Raw genomic sequence first — 25,633 nt, forward strand, 5'->3', positions numbered from 1 at the left:
TGGTGTAGTCTGCATGTCCTCCCTGTGGTTGCATGGATTTTCTCAGGTGCTCTGGTTTTTTCCCACATCCCAAAGACATGCTGTAGGTGGATTGGATACTCTAAACTGTCCCTAGGTGTTTGTGTGTGTGTTTTCTGTGGAAGGTTGAGCTCCGGGCAGGCGACTTGACACCATAAAACTCTACATCATGAGTGGACAGGTGATCCACTGTGGCAAGCCCTAACTGGAAAAAGCCAGAAGTAGAATCACATGGCCACCGATATAGAGTATATGATTAATATATCTGTGAAGAAGAAAGTAATTATGGTACATTAGTGGAAGCAATATATTTGCTGAACACACTGGTACCATTATACTTTTATTAAGAATAATGGTAACAATAACAAAAAAGAGTTAAGGCAGAGTGCAGTGCCACTGGATCAACAGGTTGCACAAACATCTTTCATACCAGCATCTCAGAAGGCTGTTGGTTCTATTCCCATACAAGATACTTGGCTTCATTTGTTTTGTGGGAGGTTGGCATAATAGTTAAGGTGTTTGCTTTATAGACACAAGGTGCAGAGTTTGATTCTTGCATGGGGTAATTGGCTAGGCTTAAAATGGCCCCCAAGGGCAGTTAACCTACTACTAACCTGTGAATCTTCTGATTCAACATCTGACACCTGTATTTGCATTCAGCCATTTGCAATGTTAGCAGAAGAATTTATTGAAATATTAGTAGTGACACTTTGCAAATTGGAAAGTAGGATTTCCAACTGTATAGTAAAATAATTGTGATAGCAATAGAGAGTAGTAAGGATTTCAGAAAGCATACACCCACCATGAATGTGCCCACACCAACAGCAAGGAAGAAGATTGCTAATAAAGTGAACAGAACAGTAGTGGACTTTAGGATGTAGTGTTGAGCCCTTACCTGCCACATATGTACTCAGAGTTTAGCAGATAATTCTATTGTTAACTTTAAGATATTAAGTATTTATATAAGCACTGCAGATCATCTCTGTTGTATAACACAAAGTGTTGTAACTAGAGCAGACTGAATTTTTGATTTTATGGATAGATTAATAAAAATAATAACAACTAATATGCTTATAAAATGCTAATACAAATCTAGCCACTTTTATCGTAATTCCAACAGACACTTATAATAATTTGGGTAAAATCCATTTCAGGTATTATTTGTTTGATTTAGACTCAGTGGGCCAGATTCAGGAAGGCTTACACGGAGTTCAAGAGTAGTGTAAGCCTCCGTGTAAGCCTCCTGATTCAGGAACAGCCCAAATCTCCGTGTAAGAGACAGCTAACACGTCTCTTACATCGACTGGCGGAAATGCTCAATACCTCATTTGCAGCTCAACGATATGCAAATGAGGTATTTGAGCGATCCACAAGCAGAAACCAGTCCGTGTAACGGATGTGTTAGCAGAAATGTACTCAGCTGACAACTGAGTACATTTCTGCAAAACGGAGCTATGTCAGCTCCAAATAAAGGTGCATATGTTTCATTAAGCATGCCAATGGCCAAATATGTGGCCATTGGCATGAAAAGTGTTAAAAATAAGTTATATAACTTTTTTTTTCCACAGGATTTTGTGTTTAACTGCAGTGCACACCCAGCAAACGGGTGCTACCTAAAACTGAAAACCGAAGCTTATAAGCCCACAATTGTGGGATTTATGTATTACATTGAATGTCAATGGAGGACTTGCAGACCAAAAACAATATGGCCTCCGTTTAGTGGTTTGCCAAGGGGAAGCTCCGTGTAAGACATGTAACTAGTCATTACTAGGCAATCCTATGTAAATGAGGGTTACAATACTGAATCACACTGTCACATAGGTAATGAGCACTGTCTGAGTAGTGTAAGAGTTAGAGACGGGGAAGGAACAGAGTAAGAGGTAGGTGACATCATGGGGGGAAGGATAGCAATAAATGTACCAGATTGGAGGGCAATGTAAGGTAAGAGATGACAGACAGACATCAGGGAGGGAGGTGTGTCCCAACAGAACACTAGGGAAGTCAAGAAATTGAGGGTCTATGCTATCCCTACACTCAAAGTTTCCTGAAATACGTGCATGTGCACGTGTGCGCGCGTGTAAGGCAGATTCAACATGTGGGAGCGTGTTGCAAACCGTTTACAATGGTTTGCGTGGGCGTGCACGTATGTAAGGCAGTGTGCACGCGTTTTAGCATGAATCAGCCTAGCTCACACCGTGTAAGGATGTGTGCGCGCGTGTAACACTGTGTAAGGATGTGTGAGCGTGTTTAAGCTGGTGTGCACATTGCTCCCCCTCAGGAAACAGAAAGGAAACAGGAAACAACTAAAATCCAGGGAAACTGCCAGAAGATACTACTGGAGTTAATTGGTGGAAACAATTAGAAGCAGGCAATTACACAGGCAGACTAGAAGCCCAACCCAGCACTTAAAACACTGCAAAGAGCAGTGCAGGCTGTTTCTCACAACAGATACTGCCAGAAACTAAGCTATCAGAATTGAAAACTGAAAAAAGCTGAACTCAGAGCAGAAATGCTAGGGGCTGCCATAGCTATTATAATCAGGCATAGGCGAATTGCTGAGGGTGGTGACAATGCAGGTGCTGACAGACAACCCAGAGTGAGGAGAAGGAGAAGAGTATACAGGCCCAGGGTCACCTACCATGGGTTACATGAGCTGGAGATAGTAGAGCGCTATAGAGTGGACAGAGAACTCCTGCAGCAGATTGTTGAGCTGTGCAGGCCACGCCTCACACACAGAACCAACAGAGGGGAACCCATCCCAGTGGAAACCAAGGTATGTGTTGGCCTAAGAATACTAGCAACAGGTACCTTCCAGAGACCAACTGGCGATATGATGGGGATATCACAGGCATCAGCCTCCAGGGTACTACACCAGTTCCTGGATGCCATGTCAGCACATGTCGGTGATCATGTATATTTCCCCAATGCCCATGAGGTATTGGCCAGCAATATCGTCTCTTCCAGCAAATAGCGGAATACCCTGAGGTACTGGGTGCTATAGACTGCGCACATACACATCAAATCACCAGCAGGAGCGGGTAGAGCCTACATTAACCACAAGGGATACCCCTCCATCAACTGCCAGGTCGTGTGTGATGCCCAGGGCATAATAATGAATGTGTGCTGGCTGCCCTGGGAGCTACCACGATTCCCATATCTGGCATCTGACGCAGCTGTACCAATCATTTGCCAATGGGGACTTCCCACACGGACACCTAGTGGGGGATGCAGGTTATGCACTTGAGCCGTGGCTGATGACACCCATCAGAAATGCACACACACCTGAACAGGAACGCCATAATGAGGCACACGCACAAACACGTAATATCATAGAGCGTGTGTTTGGGCTGCTCAAGTCACGGTTCCGGTGTCTGGACACATCTGTTGGAGCCTTGCAGTACACACCAACTACATGTACCCAAATGATCATTATATGTGCTATGCTACATAATATGATCCTGCGGAAACAGCTGCAGCAGGACCAGCACAGGGCTGGGCCAAACATCCCCCCACCATTGCCAAGGCCACCACAGGCAGGGGGTGACTCGGAGGAGGAACAACCTGACCTTGTCCCAGTAGGCAGAAGGAGGCGTGCCCAGTATGCCCTAGCCTTGGCAAAGAGGCAACGCATAGCACATACGCTTGGTCAGTAGGAACACTGGGACTGATACCCACTCTGACTCACTCATACAGTAACAGGGATGCCTAACATGACACAACCTGCTGCCAAACATGTACAGGGAGTGCAGTATGTGTATCTGACAGAGGTGGCCCTGCAGCACCACCTGAGGCATGAATGCCATGTGTTAAGTAATGTAATATCATGTACCACATGCACACCTGAGGACCCCAACTAACATCCACCCTCAAGAATCATAAACCACAAAAACACAAACCCACCTCATGGGTACCACAAGGGATAGGAACCTAGATGTAATGCTACCCAATGCCAGAAGTATAAACATCAAGATGTGTGCAGTGTAAACACACACAGTATAGAAAATGTAGATATCAGTGCTGTAATAGAAAACAGGGTCAAAGCCCACATCAGCACCCTGACACTACCAGGTCACACGTCATACAGTGATGTACATGTGCAAAAACATGGAACAAGATACAAAATGAGGGTGACTAGCAATAAATAGCATGGATAACCACACACATGTTTGTACCACAACAAGAAGCAACATGGAATAGCCATGGTCAAAAACCAATGGCTAAAACCCACTACTACTATATAGCTTGCTGCAGACCACTGTCCTAATAGCAGGAACTGCCCCAGGCCTATGTGCATAGGTTCATAGGTTCATACTAGGCTATCTGCCCTAGGGCATTAATAAGCCTAGCCCAGAGTGTTGTGGTTTCTGCCACCCCTTCAAGTTGATGGATAATATGCCCATTATTTTGCTGTGCCTTTGTCAAGCAGTGATACTGAGGTTATCCCTGGGATATACCTGCAATCTCCCATCCATTGGTCAAGATCTCACTTGAACGAAGCCAGTGAGGTGCTCAGCCTCACATGTACCAGGATGTTGTTCCACAGCATAGGGACTCTCTGGGTGATGAATCTGTCCCTCCAGCACATCCTATTAATATCTGTGTTGAGGTTTAGGTCTCCTGCCCTTGTAGTTCTGATGGATGTAGAGGTCTTGAGGTGAAGCATGTTCAATAATTCTGGGTTGGACATAGCCTTGTATGTCAGGCACAGGTCACCTCTGAGCAGACGGTAAGTGACTGAATACAGCAGGAATCCCTTCAGTCGGGCAGCATAAGAAATATGTTTGAGATCCTTTCACCTCCTGTTGAGGAATTTGTGGGCCCATCCAATTGCTGAGGTGTTGGGTCAGATACATTCTGAATGGGGCATTGTATGCAATCATTGGTCTTATGAGTGATGAGTACAGGGGAACAATGACCTCCCTTGATCTAGATGTGAATCCCTGCATGATGAGGTGGCCAATGTAGAAGGCCTTCCAAACTACCCTGGCAATGTGAGTGTCAAACAAAAGGTTACTGTCAACCTGTGTGCCCAGGTCCCTGATAACCTCCTCTGTGCTTAGAGGATTGCCACCTAGATGGGAAGTAGTGGTAACCTTGTTCTTCCTGAAGGGTATGGCTATGCATTGTTTAGTGTTTAATGTACGGTCATGGCTGTGGCACCAGTTATCCGTGTCTATGAGACCCTTCTGAAGGATGTCTGTGTCAGATGGGTTTCCAACTATGCTTCCCAGTTTGCAGTCATCGTCAGACTTTGTCAGCCATAATCCTCCTGTGTTTGCTCGTACTTCTGAAAAGTAGATTCATAGGTTCATAGGTTCATAAGTTCATACTAGGCTATCTGCCCGAGGGCATTTATAAGCCTAGCCCATAGTTTTGTGGCTTACACCACCCCTTTAGTTTGGAGAAACTATGCCCATTATTTTGCTGTGCCTCTGTCGAGCAGTGACACTGAGGTAACCCCTGGGGTGTATCTGCGATCTCCCATCCATTGGTCAAGATTCCTCTTGAACAAGGCCAGCGAGGTGCTCTGCCTCACATAAACCGGGATTTTGTTCCACAGCATAGGGAGTCTTTGGGTGATGAATCTATCCCTCCAGCACATCCTATTAATAACCGTGTCGAGGTTTAAGTCTCCGCCTTGTGGCTCTGAGGGATCTAGATTTTTGAGATGAAGCATGTTCATCAAATCTGGGTTTGATATGGCCTTGTATGTCAGGCATAGGTCACCTCTGAGCAAGCGGTAAGCAACTGAATATAACTGGTGTTCTTTCAGTCGGGCAGCATAAGACAGATTTTTGAGACCCTTTATCCTTTTGGTGAGGAACTTTGTGGCCTCTCCAGCTGCTGCAAGTGTCGGGGGAGATACATTCGGAATGGGGCATTGTACTCGATCATTGGTCTGATGAGTGATGAGTATAGGGAGACTATGACTTCCCTTGATCTAGATGTGAATCCCTTCATGATAAGGTGGGCAATGTAGAAGGTCTTCCTAACTACTTTAGCAATATGAGTGTCGAATGAAAGGCTACTGTCAACCTGGGTTCCCAGGTCCCTAATAACTTCTTCTGTGTTCAGGGGATTGCCACCTATATGGTAGCTAGGGGTAACCTTATTTTTCCCGAAGGGTATGACTATGCATTTCTTGGCATTTAACTTTAGGCCATGGCTCTGGCTCCAGTTATCTGTTTCTGTGAGACCCTTCTGAAGGATATCTGTGTTGGATGTGTTTTCAACTACGGCGCCCAGTTTGCAGTCATCTGCAAACTTTGTCAGCCATAACCCTCCTGTGTTTGCTTGTACTTCAGAAAAGTAGATGCCAAACAAGAGTGGGCCCAGGACTGAGCCCTGTGGGACACCACTTGTGACAGGCTTTGAGTCTGACATGGCGCCAGCAACTCTGACCCTGTGGGTTCTGTCACTCAGCCAGTTTGCAACCCATCTTGTAATGTATGGGTTTACATTTAAGTTGATGAGTTTTTCAATGATACCCGAGTGAGGTATTGTATCAAAAGCCTTCGCCAGGTCTAGGTAGGCTGTATGGACTGCCTTTCCTCGTCAATGGCCTTGGTGACTGTTTGAAAAGTCAACCAAGTTTAAAAGGCATGATCTGCCTTTGACAAAGCCAAACTGGGTTGGATCCAAAGTCTGCAAGTTCCCTATGTCTTTATTTATGAGATCCATTATGATCCTCTCCATGGCTTTGCAGATAAGGCTTGTCAAGCTAATGGGACGGTAATTTCCAGGGTCGGTGGAGGCACCTTTGTGGAGTGGGACCACAGTCGCTGCCACTCCTGGGTGCAGTATCCGAGGTGAGACTAAGATTAAACAGCTGTCCTAACTGTGGGTTTAATTCCTCGTTGAGTTCATGGAGCACACAGGGGACATCATCAGGTCCCATGGATGCTGTGTTCTTTGCCTTGGAGAGAGCAGTTCTCACCTGGGCGTTAGAGATGTTTGGGGGCTACAATCATTTGGTATAGATATCTCTCCTTTAGGGGAGGGGTTTGCACTGAACCTGTCAGCCAGTATGTTGGCAATGTCTGTAGGATCAGTAATCTTCACATCATTTTGAACTAATTCTGAGCATATCTGGGAGTTTCCTCCTAGGTTTCTGACATAGCTAAAGAATGCCTTATGGTTGTCTTTAGAGTCCTTAGCTATTTTTTTCTCAAAATTAGCTTTGGATGATTTTATGAGAGCTCTTAGCTTTTTACTTATAGTGATCAGCGGTGTCTTACCTTTTAAGGATTTTGCTCTATCTTGTAGTAGCTTTCTCCTTATGTTGTAGAGTTTGTTTATGGCTGGAGTCCACCAGACTGGATGCTTGCCTTTGGTACAAAGAGTCTTTGTTTTGCTTGGGATTGCCTGATCCATGCAGCCCTACAGGTGCTGGTAGAAGGCATCTGTAAGTGATTCAGCGGTTTGAGTAATGTTAACCGCCGGCTCAGGGGCCTTAAAGGAGACCACACTAGTCTTTAGAAGTGTGAAGTCTGCTATCGAGAAGTTCTTCAATGTGGTCTTTCTCATTTCGGGTGGGGGCGGGATGAGGACCTCCAGCGAGATTAGTTTGTGATCAGATCTCACCAGTGAGGGGTATACTTCTGGCATTGAACATTGTGCTCCCATGTTCGTGATGATGAGATCAAGTATGTTTTCTCCTCTTGTGGGGATGGTGACTAGTTGTTCCATGGCATTTAAGTTTATGAATTCCAGGAACTTTTGGGCTAGAGTGTTTGGGCTTGAGTAGTGTTCCCAGTCTATATTAGGGTAGTTGAAGTCACCTAGTATGATGGTGTTCGGAGATACATTTATCCCTCCAGTGTTTTCAGGAAGGCCATATGAGGTTCCTGAGTTTGAGGGTGGCCTGTAACATGCTACAAATTGCAGAGCAATCTTGCCTATGGTTAATTGCACCTGGATGGTTTCCGATGCATCGTGGCGATGCCACCAATCTTGAGGTGTGGGTGTTCTTGATGAATATGGATACCCTCCTCCTTTCTTGTATTGTCTGGGTTTTGGGGCCGAACGCATGATATGAGGTAAAACCTGATAGTGCTGGGGTGCTCTCAGGAGCCTTGAACCAGGTTTCTGTCACAGCACAGACATCGATGTTCTCCATACTGAGAAGGGCCTCAAAGTGCATCTTGAGGTTGAGACTTCTGGCATTGAGCAGCATTACCCTTAGTTTTTCTTTGTTTTGTTCTAGGGTGGTAGGTTTAGAATTTGAGCCTTGCCTAAAAAAGGCACTATGGGGGTGGCAAGAGCCTTTGCCAAAATTCGGAATCCCAGGGGTGACAAGTGCAAGCCGTCCCTTGCGAAGCAGCGTGGCTTGTCCAGCATGTCATCCCAGTCAGACAGACATTGGATCCCCTTTGAATGATACCAGAGTTTAAGCCAATTGTTAAAGCTGATCATCTTATCTCTGTATTGTGGCATCATTCTTGGTGAAGGTAGGATACTGCTCAAGGTCAGGGTCATACCTGCTTGGGCTACATAATCAGAGAGCTCCTCTATGTCTCTTTTCATGTAGTCCAAGGAGGTACGTCTCAAGTTGTTAACACCAGCGTGGACAATGATTGAGTCGTACTTGTACCTGCTGTTGAGAGACCTGAGTGCATGTGTTATGTGGCGGATTCTAGCACCTGACAGGCAGCTTACTGTGACCTTCTCCTTACTCAGTCTGGTGAGCGGGACGTCAGTGTGTCTGACTATGGAGTCACCAATGACTAGTGTGTCTGGCATTGTGTTTGGCCTTAAGGGCTGTGACTGCTTGACACTCTGACTGTGTGGTCTATGTGTTGCAGGTGTTGTGTTCTGAGGTGGTAGTTGTTTGGGTGTCTGCTTTGGTGGCCTCTGCTGTTTTGGTAGATTTTTGATCAGAGCCTCCAGTATGTCTTTGTGTGTTTATGTGTATGATTTGAGGTTGTGATGGTATTATGTGAGACTGGGTCTATAGTGTGTGTGGTTACCTTCTCCTCCTGTCTGGTCATGCCAGTCCTATGTTGAGAGAGCTCAGCCTCCAGTTTGGCCGTATAGTTGCATCTCTCGCATGTATTTGTGTTTTGTGGGAGGAGGAGAGGGTTGTCTGTGTACATGAGGCAATTGTAACATTGCCTCAATATTCCCAGGTTCACCAGCTGAGCAGGAGAGGACATTAGCAACTGATCCCTCGACATGCTAGAAGGAATAGACAGAAAAACTTAAGAAAAGGTTCTGGGGGATGTGGGTGACCGAGAAATGGGGTTTACTTTTTTGGGGTACTTTCTATAACAAGAGTGCTGTATCGAGGTGATAAGTACTGTAGGAGCAAGTGCTTCGCTATACAGATAGAGAATAGTCTACTTGGGAGTCAAGTAGAGATAATTTATAGTTGTAGGATACACTAAATAGAACAGTATGCTGAACAAATGTGGGCCCAGGACTGAGCCCTGTGGGACACCACCTGTGACAGCTCTGGAGTGTGACATGGCACCAGCAACTTCGACCCTGTGTGTTCCGTCACTTAGCTAGTTTGCAACCCATGCTGTGATGTATGGGTTCACAATTAAGCTGGTGATGTTTTCAATGATACCTGAGTGGGGTATTGTGTTGAAAGCCTTTGCCAGGTCAAGGTAGGCTGTGTGGACTGCCCTGCCCACGTCAATGGCCTGGGTGACTGTTTTGAAAAAGTCAACCAAGTTTAAAAGGCATGATGTGCCCTGACAAAGCCAAACTGGATTGTATCCAATGTCTGCAAGTCCCCTATGTCTTCATTTATAATTCCCATTATGATCCTCTACATAGCTTAGCAGAACAGGCTTGTCAAGCTGATGGGATGGTAGTTTCCGGGGTTGGTGGAGGCACCTCCTTTGTGAAGTGGGTCCACCATAGCCGTATGCCACTCCTTGGGCACATATCCTGAGGTGAGGCTAAGATTAAACAGCTGCCCTAACTGCGGGTGTAATTACTCATTGAGTTCATGGAGCACACAACTGGGGACACCATCTGGTCCCATGGATAAAGTGTTTTCTGCCTTGGATAGAGCAGTTCCCACCCCAGCATTGGAGATGTATGGGGGGGCTACATTCCTCTGGTGTAGATACCCCTCCAGTTGGGGGGAGGGGGGGAGGAATCTGCAATGAACCTGTCAGCCAGTATCTTGGCAATGTCTGTAGGTGCAGTGATATCTACATCATTCCAAACTAATTCTGAGCATATCTGGGAGTTCCCTCCCAGGTTTCAAACATAGGCAAAAAAGGCCTCATGATTGTCCCTTGAGTCCTGAGTGGGTTTACTCTCAAAACTTCCCTCGGATGATTGTATGGGGGAACCCAGTGTTTTAAACACAATGAGGATTATGCTCTATCTTATAGTAGCCCCTTCCTTGTGTTGTAGAGCTTGTTTATGGCTAGGGTCCACCAGACTGGATGCTTGCCTGTGGTACAAAGAGTCTTTGTTTTGTTTGGGATTGCCTGATCCATGCAGTCCTGGAGGTGCTGGTAGAAGGCATTTGTAAGTGATACAGTGGCTTGGGTAATGGTGTCCGCTGGCTTGGGGGCCTTGAAAGAGACCACACCAGTCCTTAGAAATGTGAAGTCAGCATTTGAGAAGGTCTTCACTGTTTGTTTTTCCATCTGGGGTGTGGGTGGGATGTGGACTCCCACTGAGAGTAGTCCACGATCTGATCTCACCAATGATGGGTATACTGCTGGTGTTGAACAGTGTGACCCCATGTTCGTGATGATGATTTCTAGTATGTTGCCTCCACTTGAGGGGATTGGGACCAGTTGTTCCATGGCATTTCAGTGTATGAACTCATGGAACCTTTGTGTTAGAGTGCTGTGGCATGATTAGTGATCCCAGTCTATATATGGATAGTTGGAATCACCCAGTAGGATGGTGTTTGGAGATACATTTATCCCCTTCAGTGTTTGCAGGATAGCTGTGTGAGGTACCTGAGTTTGAGAGGGTGGCATGTAACATGCTACAAACTGCAGAGCAGTCTTGCCTACGGTCACTGGCACCTGGTTGGTCTCCGATGCATCGTGTGTTGCCACCAACAATGAGGTGAGGGTGTCCTTGATGAATATGGACACCCACCATCCTTCTTGGTGTTGTCCGGATGCTGGTGCCAGAATGCATGATATGAGGTAACACCCGATAGTGCCGGGGTGCTGTCAGAAGCTGTGAACCAGGTTTCAGGCACAGCACAGACATCAATGTGCTACATACTGAGAGGGGCATAGAGTGTGTGCAGCTTGAGGTTGAGACCTCTGGCATTGAGCAGCAGTACCCTTAGTGTCCTTCCTTGACTGTGTTCTAGGGTGGTAGGTGTAGTATCTGAATCTTGCATAAAAAAGGCACAATGGGGGTGGCAAGAGCATCATCCGAAATCCAGAAGCCCAGGGGTGACAGGTGCAAGCCGTCCCTTGCAAATCACCGTGGCCTGTCCAGCATGTCGTCCCAGGCAGACAGACATTGGACCCCCTTTGAATGACACCATAGTCTAAGCAAAATAATACAGCTGATCATCTTGTCTCTGTTTATGTGGCATCATACTTGGTGAAGGTAGGATACTGCTGAAGGTCAGGGTCATACCTGCCTGGCCTACATAATCAGAGGGATCCTCTATGTCTCTTTCCATGTAGTCCAGGGAGGTACATCTCAGGTCGTTCACACCAGCATGGATAATGACTGGGTCAGACCTGTACTTGCAGTTGAGTGACCTGAGTGCTTGCATTATGTGGTGGATTCCAGTGCCCGATAGGCAGCTTACTGTGACCTCCTCCGTACCCGATCTGGTGAGCGGGATGTCAGTGTTTCTGACTATGGAGTAACCATAGACAAGTGTGTCTGGCATTGTTTTTGGCCTTAAGGGCTGTGACTGTTTGGCACACGACTCTGTGGTCAATGTGTTGCATGTGCTGTGCCCTGTGGAGGCAGTTGTGTGAGTGTCTGCTGTGGTGGCCACTGCCATTCTGGTAGAATCCTGATCAGAGCCTCCGAGAGTGTCTCTGTGTGTCTATGTGTATGATCTTAAGTTGTGATAGTGCCATGTGAGACTGGATTTGTGATGTGTGTGTGGTTACCTTCACCTTCTCTCTGGTCTTGCTAGTCCTATGTTGAGAGAGCTCAGCCTCCACTTTGGCTATATAGTTGCATCTCTCACATGTATGTGTGTTTTATGGCAGAAGGAGAGGGTTGTCAGTGTACATGAGGCAAGTGTAACATTGCCTCAATATTCCCAGGTTCACTAGCTGAGCAGGAGAGGACACTAGCAACTGATCTCTAGACATGCTAGAAGGAATAGACAAAACAATGTTGGAATACAGGGAGATATCAAGCCCCCCAAACCACATCATACTGTTTGATTGACAATAGCTACACATACACTGGTGTTTCATAGTGTCATAGTCTACTACTAGCCTATCTTCCCTAGTGCATGTATAAGCCTAGCCATAGTGATGTGGCTATTGCCACCCCTTTTACTGGTAATAAGTGTACAGAATAGATTCTGATGGTTGTGCCTCTGACTTAGTAGTGACACAGTATGACCCCCTTACGTAATTGAATAACATGACTGTGCCTCTGTCTAGTCTGTGCCTCCGTCTCAAATGCAGTTGTCCAGATGTCTCCTGAAGAGAGTCAGTGAGGGACTCTGTCAAACATGGACTGGGATACTCTGCTAGAGTGTGAGATGCCTCTGAGTTATGACTCTGTCCCTCCAGCATGTCCTATACATGTATGTGCTGAGGTTCAAATCCTCAGCTCTCATGGCTCTGGTGGATTTGGATTGCTTGCAGTGGAGCATGTCCACCAAATCCTGATTGGACATGGTCTTGTATGTCAGGCATAGAACACCTGTACGTATGCGGTATGACACTGAACAAAGCTGGATTTCCTCTATTCTGGAAGCATCTGACATGTGTTGAAGAACCCTGATCTTCATGGTAGGTACCTTTGGGGTGTCTCCAGCTGTTGCAATTGCTGGGTGAGGTACATACCATATGGGGCGTTGTATTCAATCATGGGCCTGATAAGGGAGAAGGATAGTGGAACAATGACCTCCTATGATCTTGATGGAAAACCCTCCATGATAAGGTGGGCAAGATAGAAAGTCTTCCTAACCACTTTGGCAACGGGTGTCAAAAGAGATGTCACTATCTACATGTGTCCCCAGGTGTCTGATTTGTTGTCTGTGCTCAGTGGGTTGCTGTCTATGTATTGATCTGTGGGTACTTTGTTCCTCCCAAAGGGGATGAATACACATCAGTTGCATTCAGTTTCAGGCCATGTGTCTGGCATCAGCTATCCGCCTTTGTGACGGCATTCTGTAGTATTTGTGTGCCGGCTGATGTATTCACTATGGTGCCTAGGTTGCAGTCATCTGCAAACTTTGTCAGCCACAACCCCCCTATGTTTGCTTTCACATCTGAAAACTAAATACCAATTAAGAGGGATCCCAGGACACATCCTTGTGGGACACCACCTGTGACTGGCTTCGAATCTGACAAGGCACCTGCAATGTTGACTTTATGGGTTCTTTTTCTTAGCCATTTTCAACCTATCCTGCGACATATGCCGTTATATGTCAGCTGTTGAGCTTGGCTATGATGCCTGAGTGTGGTATTGTGTCACAGGCCTTAGCCAAGTGCAGGTAGGCTGTGTGGACTGTGTAGCTTTCATCGATGGCCCTACTGACAGTTTCATAGTAGTCAACTTGGTGCAAAAGGCAGGATCTGCCCTGTACAAAGCTGAACTAGGTGGGAACAAGGGTCCGTAGGTCAGTAATGTGTCTGTGTAAGAGCTCCATAATGACTCTCCCCATATCTTTGCAGACAAGGCTGGTAAAGCTTGTGCGGTGGTAGTTGCCATGGTCTGTGGAGGCATCTCCTCTGTGGAGTGGGACCACTGTTGCCGTACGCCACTGTTCAGGTACATATCCTGTAGCAAGACTAAGGTTAAATAGCAGTTGTATCAGCGGGTCCAGCCCCTTCTGGAGTTCACATAGCATGCAACTGGAGATACCAGCAGGTCCCATGGATGCTGTGTACTTGTCTTTGCTGAGTGTGGCTCTCACATGGACATCCAAGATGACAGTGAGGTTACATACAGCAGTGATAACTATCTTCTTTTGGGGGGAGGGGGTAAATCGCACTGAAGCTGTCCGGAATGTTGCCAATATCTGTCAGGTCACTGGAATATATGTTGTTGTGTACCAACTCTGAGCATATCCGAGGGTTCACAACCAGGTGTCTGACATAACTGGAGAAATCAGTGTGGTTACCTTCATTGTCTTTGGTGATTTATGTCCCCAAGTTGACCTTGCATGTCTTTATGAGATAATGTAGCTTTCTACTAGTGCTGATCACAGCTGTCTTCCCTTTTGGAGATGTAGCTCTGTCTTGCATTAGTAACCGTCATCTGTCATACAGTCTGTTTATGGCTGGGGTCCACCAGACAGGACACTTTCCCTTTGCGGAGACGGTCCTGTTTTTATATGTGATTGCATGGTCCATGCTGTCTGACATCTAGCTAAGGGGAGGTCATTGTGGTTCTGCAGTTATCTTTCATCAGCATTAGAAATGACCACAACAGCCCCTGTGGGTGTACCTCATGCAGACACATCCAGCACTTGTAAAGTCCACAACAGTACCTCACCAGGAGTATGACAGAGCTGGAACACATGTAATGTGTAGTCTGATTACACAGAGTGCAGCTCCACACACTGCCATGCTGTCCACCCAGATGCAAGCTGTGCCTGATGTAGAAAGCCATGTCCAAGCTGGAATCAATGCACATGCTGCACCTTGTACAATCTGAATGGCAGGTAGCTATGCACATGAGGGACCTGAACCCCAGCACTGACATATATAGGACAGGCTGTACTGCATTATCCAAAACACAGAAGCCACCCCCACACATGAGTAAACTAGCAGTAAAGGTTGTCCGTAGAGACACTCGTTGAGTCCCCTCAACAGGAATCCTAATGAGTGCATGGGAGATGGGAGGTTTACCCTGGGTATCAATGTTATGTCACAGGTAGACAGAGGCACAGTATACTAAACAAGACATATGTCATGGCAAACTTCACTTACAATGTGTTGATGGACAAACACACTCTCCGACTAGCATTAGAAATGGCCTAGGGCACATCGGTAGTGTTCGCCAATGTACACCCATGTTGTGGAATACACTACTGATGTTGGATGAGGCTGTTGTAAGTAGTTCACATCTGAACATAATGCAACATGGTCAGATAGGTTCATAGGTACATAGGTTTATACTAGGCTATCTTCCCTAAGGCAGGTATAAGCCTAGCACAGAGTTCATTGGCATACACCAACCCTTATATGGAAACAGTACTGTGCCCATTATTGTGTCATGCCTCTCTCCAGCAGTGACACCGTGGCATCCCGGTTAAACGTATGACCTTCCATCCACAGGTCAAGATACCTCTTGAACACAGCCAGCAAGGTGCTCTGCCTCACATGGACCGGGATTGTATTACACAGCATAGGGAGTCTCTGGGTGATAACTTCATCCCTCCAACATGTCCAACATACAACCCTGCTAAGGTATAAGTCACCTGCACTAGTGGTTCAGGTGGATCTGCCGATTCTGAGGTGGAGCATGTCCATTAATCCCTGTTTGGACATGGCCTCGCATGTCAGGCACATGTCACCTCTAAGCAGACGGTATGTGAGTGAATAGAGTGGGAGTGTCTTCAATCTGGCAGCATATGACAGCTGTTGGGGTTCCTTGATCCTTTAGGTGGGTAACATTCAGGGTGTCTGCAATTGCTGCAGATGTTGGGTGACATACAGCCAGAATAGGGCATTTGACTCGATCACCGGTCTGATAAGTGAAGAGTACAGGGGAACAATGACCCACTAGATCTGGATGTGAATCCCATCCTGAGCAGGTGGGCAATGTAGAAGGTCTTTCTAGCCACTTTAGCAATGTGAGTCTCAGAAGAACGGCGACTGTCAACCTGGGTCCCCAGGTCCATGATAACCTCCTCTGTGCTTAGAGGATTGCCACCTATATGGTAGCTTGGGGTCACCTTGCTTTTCCTGAAGGGTATGTCTACACATGTTGTGCACTTTGACTTCAGGCCATGGCCCTGGCACCAGCTATCAGTTACTGTGAGTCCCTTCTGAAGGATATCCGTGTGTGGTACACTGTCCACCATGGTGCCCAGTGTGCAGTCATCTGCAAACATTGTCAGCCAAAGTCCTCCCATGTTGGCCTGTACTTCTGGGAAGTACATGACAAACAATGGGGGCCAAGGACTGAGCCCTGTGTGACACCACCTGTGACCAGCCTGGAGTCTAACATAGTGCCAGCAACTCTAACCCTGTGGGTCCCGTCCTTAAGCCAGTTTGCAACCCATCTTGTGACATATGGGTTTACATTTCAGTTATTAGAGTTTTCCACAATACCTGAGTGGGGTATTGTGTTGAAAGTGTTTGCAAGGCCAAGGTAGGCGGTATGGACTGCCTTTCCCCAACAATGGCCTAAGTGACCAATTTGAAGATGTCAACCCAGTACAAAAGGCATGATCTGCCCCTGACCAAGCCAAAATGGGATGGGTACAATGTTTGCATGTCCCCTATATCTTTGTTTATGAGCTCAATTATGATCCTCTCCATAGATTTGCAGACTACACTTGTTAAGCTTATGGGGCAGTAATTACCAGGGTCTGTAGAGGCACTGCGTTTGTGCAGATGTGCACAACTGGACCCTAACCAGGCTGTTGTGCACACTATGGAAATGTAAAGTGGTGATAGGACTAAAGCCCAGGATACTGACCACCACAGTGAAAGTACTGAAACACTACACTATACAGTGCTACAGTGTTAGGTCAGTATGAACGGATGTTGACAATTGTGTGCAAAGTATCCCATGCAAAACCTGCAGGCACAGTATACTCCCTGTTTTGTTCACACAAAAAGCATTCGGACAGTAACTACACAACATGGCACAGAACACGCAACCATAAACTGGAGGTATTTGTTGAAGGTCACACTCATCCACAAATGTGATGGGCTGCAGAGTTCAACATATGTAAAGCCCACACTGGGCATGCTCACACACTTAGATAAATGAGACATCTTTCACACAACATGCCATGGGAAGGCTGAACTGGGCATGCTCACACACTTGGTCCAAATGTTACTCCTAGCAACTGTGAAAACACACCAGAGGATGCTCATTCCCCTTTCTAGACACTGATCATGTAAGCACCCTATAAGTATATCGGAGAAAAGGAATCGCTCAGTAATCTGAATAGCGCGCTCTGCTAATGCGTCCGTCTGTAGTGTCATAACATAGTTAGGTAGGAGTTTGAATCCAGCAGGTGGCAAGTGTGTGTGAAGGGGTGTAAGTGTGTATAAAAGAAACATCCCTTTTGGCAACTGGGAAAATACACCACAGGATGATCATTCCACTTTCTAAACTCTGATGATGTCAGCACCCTATAAGTATATCAGGGGAAAGGAAACCTCCCAGTAGTGCGAATAGCGCGCTCTGCTAATGCGTCCATCTCTAGTGTCATAACATAGTTAGGTAGGGGTTTGAATCCAGCAGGTGGCAAGTAAGTGTGTATGAAAGAAACATCCCTTTTGACAACTGGGAAAACACGCCACAGGATGATCATTCCACTTTCTAAACTCTGATGATGTCAGCACCCTACAAGTATATCAGGGGAAAGGACATTCCCCAGTGATGCGAATAGCGCGCTGTGCTAATGCGTCCGTCTCTAGTATCCTAACATAGTTAGGTAGGGGTTTGAATCCAGCAGGTGGCAAGTGTGTGTGAAGGGGGTAAGTGTGTGTGTAAGAGTGTATGAAAGGAACATCCCTTTTGGCAACTGGGAAAACACACCACAGGATGATCATTCCACTTTCTAAACTCTGATGATGTCAGCACCCTACAAGTATATCAGGGGAAAGGACATTCCCCAGTAATGCGAATAGCGCGCTGTCCTAATGCGTCCGTCTCTAGTGTCATAATATAGTTAGGTAGGGGTTTGAATCCAGCAGGTGGCAAGCAAGTGTGTATGAAAGAAACATCCCTTTTGGCAACTGGGAAAACACGCCACAGGATGATCATTCCACTTTCTAAACTCTGATGATGTCAGCACCCTATAAGTATATCAGGGGAAAGGGAACCTCCCAGTAAGGCGAATAGCGCACTGCGCTAATGCGTCCGTCTCTAGTGTCATAACATAGTTAGGTAGGGGTTTGAATCCAGCAGGTGGCAAGTGTGTGTGAAGGGGTGTAAGTGTGTATGAAAAAAACATCCCTTTTGGCAACTGGGAAAATACACCACAGGATGATCATTCCACTTTCTAAACTCTGATGATGTCAGCACCCTATAAGTATGTCAGGGGAAAGGAAACCTCTCAGTAATGCAAATAGCGCACTCTGCTAATGCATCCGTCTCTAGTGTCATAACATAATTAGGTAGGGGTTTGAATCCAGCGGGTGGCAAGTGTGTGTGTAAGTGTGTATGAAAGAAGCATCCCTTTTGGCAACTGGGAAAACACACCACAGGATGATAATTCCACTTTCTAAACTCTGATGATGTCAGCACCCTATAAGTATATCAGGGGAAAGGAAACCTCCCAATAATGCGAATAGCACGCTGCGCTAATGCGTCCGTTTCTAGTGTCACAACATAGTTAAGTAGGGGTTTGAATCCAGCAGGTGGCAAGTGTGTGTGAAGGGATGCAAGTGTGTATGAAAGAAACATCCCTTTTGGCAACTGGGAAAATACACCACAGGATGATCATTCCACTTTCTAAACTCTGATGATGTCAGCACCCTATAAGTATATCAGGGGAAAAGAAACCTCCAACTAATCTGAATAATGCCCTCCGCTAATGCGTCCGCTTCTAGTGTCATAACATAGTTAGGTAGGGGTTTGAATCCAGCACGTGGCAAGTGTGTATGAAGGGGGTTAAGTGTGTATGAAAGAAACATCCCTTTTGGCAACTGGGAAAATACACCACAGGATGATCATTCCACTTTCTAAACTCTGATGATGTCAGCACCCTATAAGTATGTCAGGGGAAAGGAAACCTCCCAGTAATGCGAATACTGCACTCTGCTAATGCGTTCGTCTCTAGTGTCATAACATAGTTAGGTAGGGGTTTAAATCCAGTAGGTGGTAAGTGTGTGTGAAGGGGGTAAGTGTGTGTGTATGAAAGAAACATCCCTTTTGGCAACTGGGAAAACACACCACAGGATGCACATACCCCTTTATAAACGATATCACAATTATGTATGGCTTTTGATTACAGACATGCCACGTGTGTTTTGCACACACAGAATGCCCATGTGTGTGGGTTGTCACTCACAATAATGCATGACATTGATTAAACCAGTTATGGCAATGCACACATGATGTATGTGTGTACCAAATACACATATGTACCTGTGACCTTCAATAGTTACCATGTGTGATGCCTGCCACATGTGAATACATGGTATTTGCACAGAGTAACATTATGACCGTGGTCTTCTGTGCAGGTGCAGCATGTGGGATGTGTATATACAGTGTAAGATGTAGATGCTATCAGCCTAGTAGTGAGGGATGCACACCTGGTCTGGGGCATATAGTCTACATGTTGTTGATGTACAGGAGCTGCATGTTTTCACCTGTTGTGGGAGTGGTAAGACAGTATTCCATAGCAATGCAGTGACTGCATGCTAAGAACCATTCAGCTAGGGTTTTGTAGCTACACTAAGTCATTAGAATTCAATAATTTGTCAGAATCCATGGTGAGGGTCTGATGCCAACCAAGGTCAGGGGTCTACCAGCCTGTGTCACTTGCTCAGTGATCCCTTCCATGTTCCCTATCATGTATCCCAGTGAGGGACATCCCACATCAGCTGTGGTGGCATGGACAATGACTGAGTCATATGTGTCCATGCATCTGACTGACTTGTATGTTTGTGTTATGTGGTGAACCATAGTGACCCATGAGCATATCACTGTGACCTACACCTTTTCCAGCCTGGTGAGCATTGTCTCACTGTACTGGACAATAAAATTACCTAACACAACTGCGGCAGTAGTGTTGTATAGCTGTATAGACTGTGCTTGTTTGACACACAGGATTTGTGTGCTATGTGTTATGCATGCTGTGTGCAGGCCTAATGTATGCCTGTGTGCCAGCTGCAGAGATGTCTGCCAGTCATGCAGGATGCTATCCTTAGGCTTCACAACTGACCTGTTGTGTTTCCATGCTTGTATTGCAGTCCGTGTAGGTCCACATCAGACTGGTATTGCTGTCACGGTAGTATTTCATGCCACCAGACAGGTTATGCCAGTACTGGGTTCAGAGTGCTTAGTCCACAGTTTGGCCATGTGTTTCCATCTCATACATGTGATGTACATCCATGGGTAGGGGATAGGGTTGACTGTGTACGTGTGGCAGCTGTGACATTACTACATGACACACATATTCCACAACTGTACCATAGAGGTGACTGACAACTGACCTTTGCACATGCTACCATAGTATTGAGATTACATTGGTGATTAACAGCACATAGGGACAATGGTGATAAAGATACATAGGTCCATAGGTTCGTACAGGGATGTCTGCCCAGGGCATGTATCCACCTAGCCAGAATGTGTGTGCCTTTCAACATGCATTGTGAATCTGTCTTGCTATGCCCTTTTCCAAGGTTAGTATACTGTGCCTCTGTCTCACAGTGACACATAAGTGATACCCAGGGTAACCCTACAATGTCACATCCTGTCATTAATATCACTCTTGAAGATAGTCACTGAGTCAGTCTGCCTAACCTCTATTGGGATAATATTCAGGAATGAAGGTAGCCTCTGAGTTGTGAATGTGCCCCTCCAGCATGTCCTGTGTATATCCCTCCTGAGGTTCAAGTATTTCCAGCGTGTATCCTGGTGGGATCTGGATATTCTGAGATGCAGCATGGCCATTAACTGAGGGTATGACCTGGCCTTCTATGTCAGGCACAGATTGCCTATGAAGAGGCAGTATGTCACTGAGTAGAGCTGCTGTTACTTTAACCACGTCAGTATGTAGCATCTGTTTGAGCCCTTTGATCCCCTTGTCGAGGTACATATGTGGTATCTCCAGTTGCTGCAGGTGTCTGGTAAGGTTCATGCCGACAGGTTCATCATAGTCAATTATGGGCATGATGAGGGATGAGTAAAGGGGCACAATGTCCACCCCTGATCTACATGTGGATCCCATGATGATGTGGCCCATATAACATGCTTACCTAACCACTTTGTCCATGTTGTTGTCAAATGGTAGAATGCTATCAACCTGTGTACCCCAAGGTCCATAATTCCTTCGTCTGCACTTAATGGATTAACACATATGTGGTACTTTGTGGTCACTCTGTGTTTGACAAAGGGAATGACTATACGCTTTCTGTCATTCACGTTGAGGCCATGGCTGTGGCACAAGTCGTGTGTTTCCAAGAGTCCCTTTTGGAGGGTGCGTGTGTTAGCTGGTGAGTTGATTATGGTGTCCGGTTTGCAGTCACCTGTGACTTGCTGAGCCACAGTACTTCCATGTTGGCCTGTACCTATGATAAATATATAATGAAGATGACAGCTCCCAGGGCTGTGCCTTGTGGGACACCACTTGTACCAGGTTGGAGGCTGACATGGCTCCAGCAATTCTACCATGTGTGTTCTTCCCTTGAGCCACTGTGCAATACCCATAGTGACATAGGGGTTAATATGTACACTGGTGAGCTTCCCTAGAATGCACAACTGGGGTATTGTATCCAAGGCTTATGCAAGGTTCAGGTAGGCTGTGTAGACCTCCTTCCTCTTGACAGTGGCCTTGGTGACTGTTTCAAAGAAATCAAACTGGTTGGAGAGGCAGGATTTGCCATTGACAAAGCCAAACTGTGTATGGTGACATGTCTGTAGGTCCACAATATCTAGATATGTGAGGTTCATGATGATCCTTGCCATAGCTTTGCAGACAAAGCTAGTCAGACATATGGGTCGAGTAGTGTCCAGGATCCGTGAAGGCACCACCTGAATGTTGAGGGACCACTGTTGTTGTATGCCACTCTCTGGCCACATATCGTGTATTAAGGCTGGGATTGAACAGTGGTGTTATGTCTGGGTGTAGCTCTTCTCGTGGTTCATGTAGGACACAGCCTGGGACACTGTCTGGTCCCATTGATGCAGTGTTTATTGCTTTGGGAAGGGCATCTCTTACCTGAGCATCTGTGATGTCAGGGGGGGCAGCACTGTGCCGCCAGACATATTTGCCCTTTTGGTGTGGTGGGGGGAGAAGGCAGCATTGAACCTGCCCACTAGGATGATGGCAATGTCTGCATGTTTTGTATTTTGTGTGACATCTTGGATTACCTCTGAGCATATCTGGGTAGTACCACCCAGGTTACTAACATAACTACAGGCAGCCTTGTGATTATCCTCAGTGGCTTGTGGAACCCTCTCTCAAAGATGGCCTTAGACAATCATATGGGTGCCTGTAGTTGTCTTCCAATACTCATCAGTGGTGCCTTCACATTTTGGGAGGTTGTTGTATCATGTAGTGGCGTCATCCTTCTATTGTACAGTGTGTTTATGGCTGGTGTCCGGCACCCAGGACATCTGCCTTTGGAGAATTGGGTCATGCTTTCATATATGGCTTCATGATCCATGCATTCCTGAATGTGTCCATAGAATGCCTTTATAGAGGTATCTGCAGTCTGGTCCATATTGTCAACAGGCCTTGGGCCTTTGAAGGTTTCCACATCATTTATGAGGGGTGTGAACTTGCTTGCATGAGCTGTTGACAGACGTGCCGCCCTCCAGACAGAGCACGGTGAGGGTCACAGTTAGCTACTTGTCGGGTGATAGCATGTGCCACATAACACAGGCACACAGGTCACTCCACAGCAAGTACAGCTATGAGGCAGACATTGTCCATGCTGGTGCAAACAACCTGAGATGTACCTCCCTGGACCACATGGCAAGAGACACAGAGGAGCTCTTACAGCACCCTCTCAAACTCAGGACTCCCACACAGCCTTCATGCTGACACAGGACAGTTTAGATTACTCTGCAAACACCATCATACTGGGTGACATTAGCTACCCAAACATAGACTGTGAACATTACACAAGCCACAATACCCAAGCTCTAGGGTTCACATAGATCATACATTCTTTGGCTATGGAACAGGTAACCAACCTTCCCACAAGAGGGGAAGATATACTAGACCTGATCATCACAACCATGAGTACAAACAGCTCACCACTCGGAGTATATCCCTCATTGTTGCAATCAAACCATATACTCATCACACTGGAGTACTGGATCCCCCACATATGCAAACCTCAAACACATCGATGTGTGTGTTGGAAATGTCCCTATTAGCAACTGTGACAGTACAGTACAGGATGCAGATTCCCCTTTTGAAACACTAATGATGTCAGGACTGTATAACTATATTACCTGTAGTGAAGTCCTCCAGTAACTCGCATAGCGTGCTCTGCTAATGCGTCTTTCTCCAGTGTCATAACGTAGTTAGGTAGGGGTTTGAATCTTGCAAAAGGAATATATGTGTGTTAGTATGAGTGGGGTTTATGTGTGTGCACTATGCTGGGAGGGTTAACTGCCTTTTGACAACTGGGAGAACATACTACAGGGTGCACATCCCTCCTCCTACACACAGATGATGTCAGCACCCTCTAAGTACAGCATTAGTAGGGATTTCTCCAACTACTGCAAATAGCACACTCTGCTAATGTGGCTGTTTCTACTGTCATAACACAGTTAGGTATGGGTTTGAATCTTGCAAATGGAAAGTGTGTTTTACTGTTGGTGGGGTTAGTGTGTGTGCACAATGATGGGGTGGGATGTGGCTTTTGCCACATGGGGCTATGCACTGCAGGGTGGTCATTACCCTTCACAAGCAGTGATGTTGATAGCACCCTATACAAACAAAACTACAAAAGAGAAGGTGGTGGTACCAATAACACATGTAAGGTAACACCTCTTCAAGTAATGTCCACAAAACGGAGTAGGATAATCAAACAATTCTTTTATTCTATACAGACAACATGACAACAGACAACTGCCAGTACTCAGTATAGTGTTACATGCTACTGTAACACGCACATGTACCCAAATATACCTAGATAGTGCTCTGAAGCCTGAATGTGGCAAGTGTGTGGATGTGGGATGTGTCTGTGTGTGCATTTCCATATGGGAAACATGTTTGATGTGGCAATCAGGGTACTACAGTATCTGATGCACATTACATCTTTCAACCGATGAGGTTGCCTGCACCCTGTGAGTACAGTTAGAGAAGGGGACGCCAGTAGTAAACAACATAGTGCACTTCTCAAATGTGTACCTGTCATGTATCAACAGCTACTCATGTAGGGTGATAAATAATGGGAATGACAGGTGAGTGTGTGCATGTGTGTGGGTAGCAGGGTGTGTATAAATGCATGTGTGACAGAGCAGTTACATATAGCTGAATCTACGTAACAGCACAAGATGCATTGCCATAGTCAATGTTAGCATGTGATGGTGTGCAGCTGGTACACTTTGGTAAGTAGTATGGGTGCATATAACAATTGAGGACAGTCATACAGTTACTGCAGCAGGACTGCTGGGATATACACACAATTATACTGGAACAGTGAACAGTTACCAACATGTTACTACTTATACACATCTATGTAGTCACCCTGTGCATCAGCAACGTGTTTACCTTTACCTGCACCGATGTTGTAGTATGCAGGAGGTGGCACAGTGTCATCATATGCACAGGGTGTGGGTTAGGTATGCCCAAGCCAGCCACTGGTAACACCAATTGACATGTGTGTGTATGTGTGTTTGTGAGGGGCAGCAGTACAGGGTGGACCGTGTTGGTGCAGTGTGTGTGTGTATGTGTTTGCCCTAGGTGTTAGGTTTCTGCATGTGTGTAAGCACGCACACCGTCCCACATAATGGCTGCCATGTACAGGGTTTTGTGGACAGCCACAGACTGCACCTGTCAGGTCATCCAGATCAGTGTCTGTGGGCACGGACACGGTACCTGTGCCTGGCAGGGGTGCTATGGGCGTATCCGGTACTAACCCAGACTGGGTACTGTCATCGGAAGCAGGGTGTGTTGACTGGACACAGTTCCCTGTTGGGACTGTCCAGAGCCACGCACGCGTGGTCTCCTGGGGCGTCTTGATGACAGCACAGACCCAGCATTGCTGGGGCTGGTGCTGGCACTTGAGGTGCGCGAGTGGGCCTGTTGTTGTCCGCGGCCACTGCCAGCTGGTGCTGTTGCTGGCATATGGCCACGTCGACATCGCAAACGCACACCATGGCCCTGGCCCATGGACATCTGGTTGTGGAGCAGCTGTTCTATGCCCCCACAACGTCTGTCAATGACATCTGTGAAGTTACGGATAGCATTCACAACGTCACGCATGCCATCTGTCATGGCTGTGCGACATTCTCTCAGCTCCCTCAGACCCTGTCTGGTGTACCTTTCCATACGTGCCTGTGCCTGCATGACAGTTCGAAACATAGTGGAGGTTGACATACCTCCTTGGGCACGTCGGCCAGAGGCAGTACGGCCATGGATGCCCCCACGGGAACC

At 46.4% G+C, this 25,633-nt stretch overlaps 1 protein-coding gene across 1 annotated transcript in view; it reads right to left on the reverse strand.

The window, feature by feature from the left end:
• Positions 1-25,633, reverse strand: part of LOC122815615 (deleted in malignant brain tumors 1 protein-like) — a 949,251-nt gene that overhangs the window by 36,122 nt on the left and 887,496 nt on the right.

This window comes from Protopterus annectens, chromosome 1.part1 (assembly GCF_019279795.1).
Source record: "Protopterus annectens isolate FY-2018-M chromosome 1.part1, PAN1.0, whole genome shotgun sequence".
NCBI lineage: Eukaryota > Metazoa > Chordata > Ceratodontiformes > Protopteridae > Protopterus > Protopterus annectens.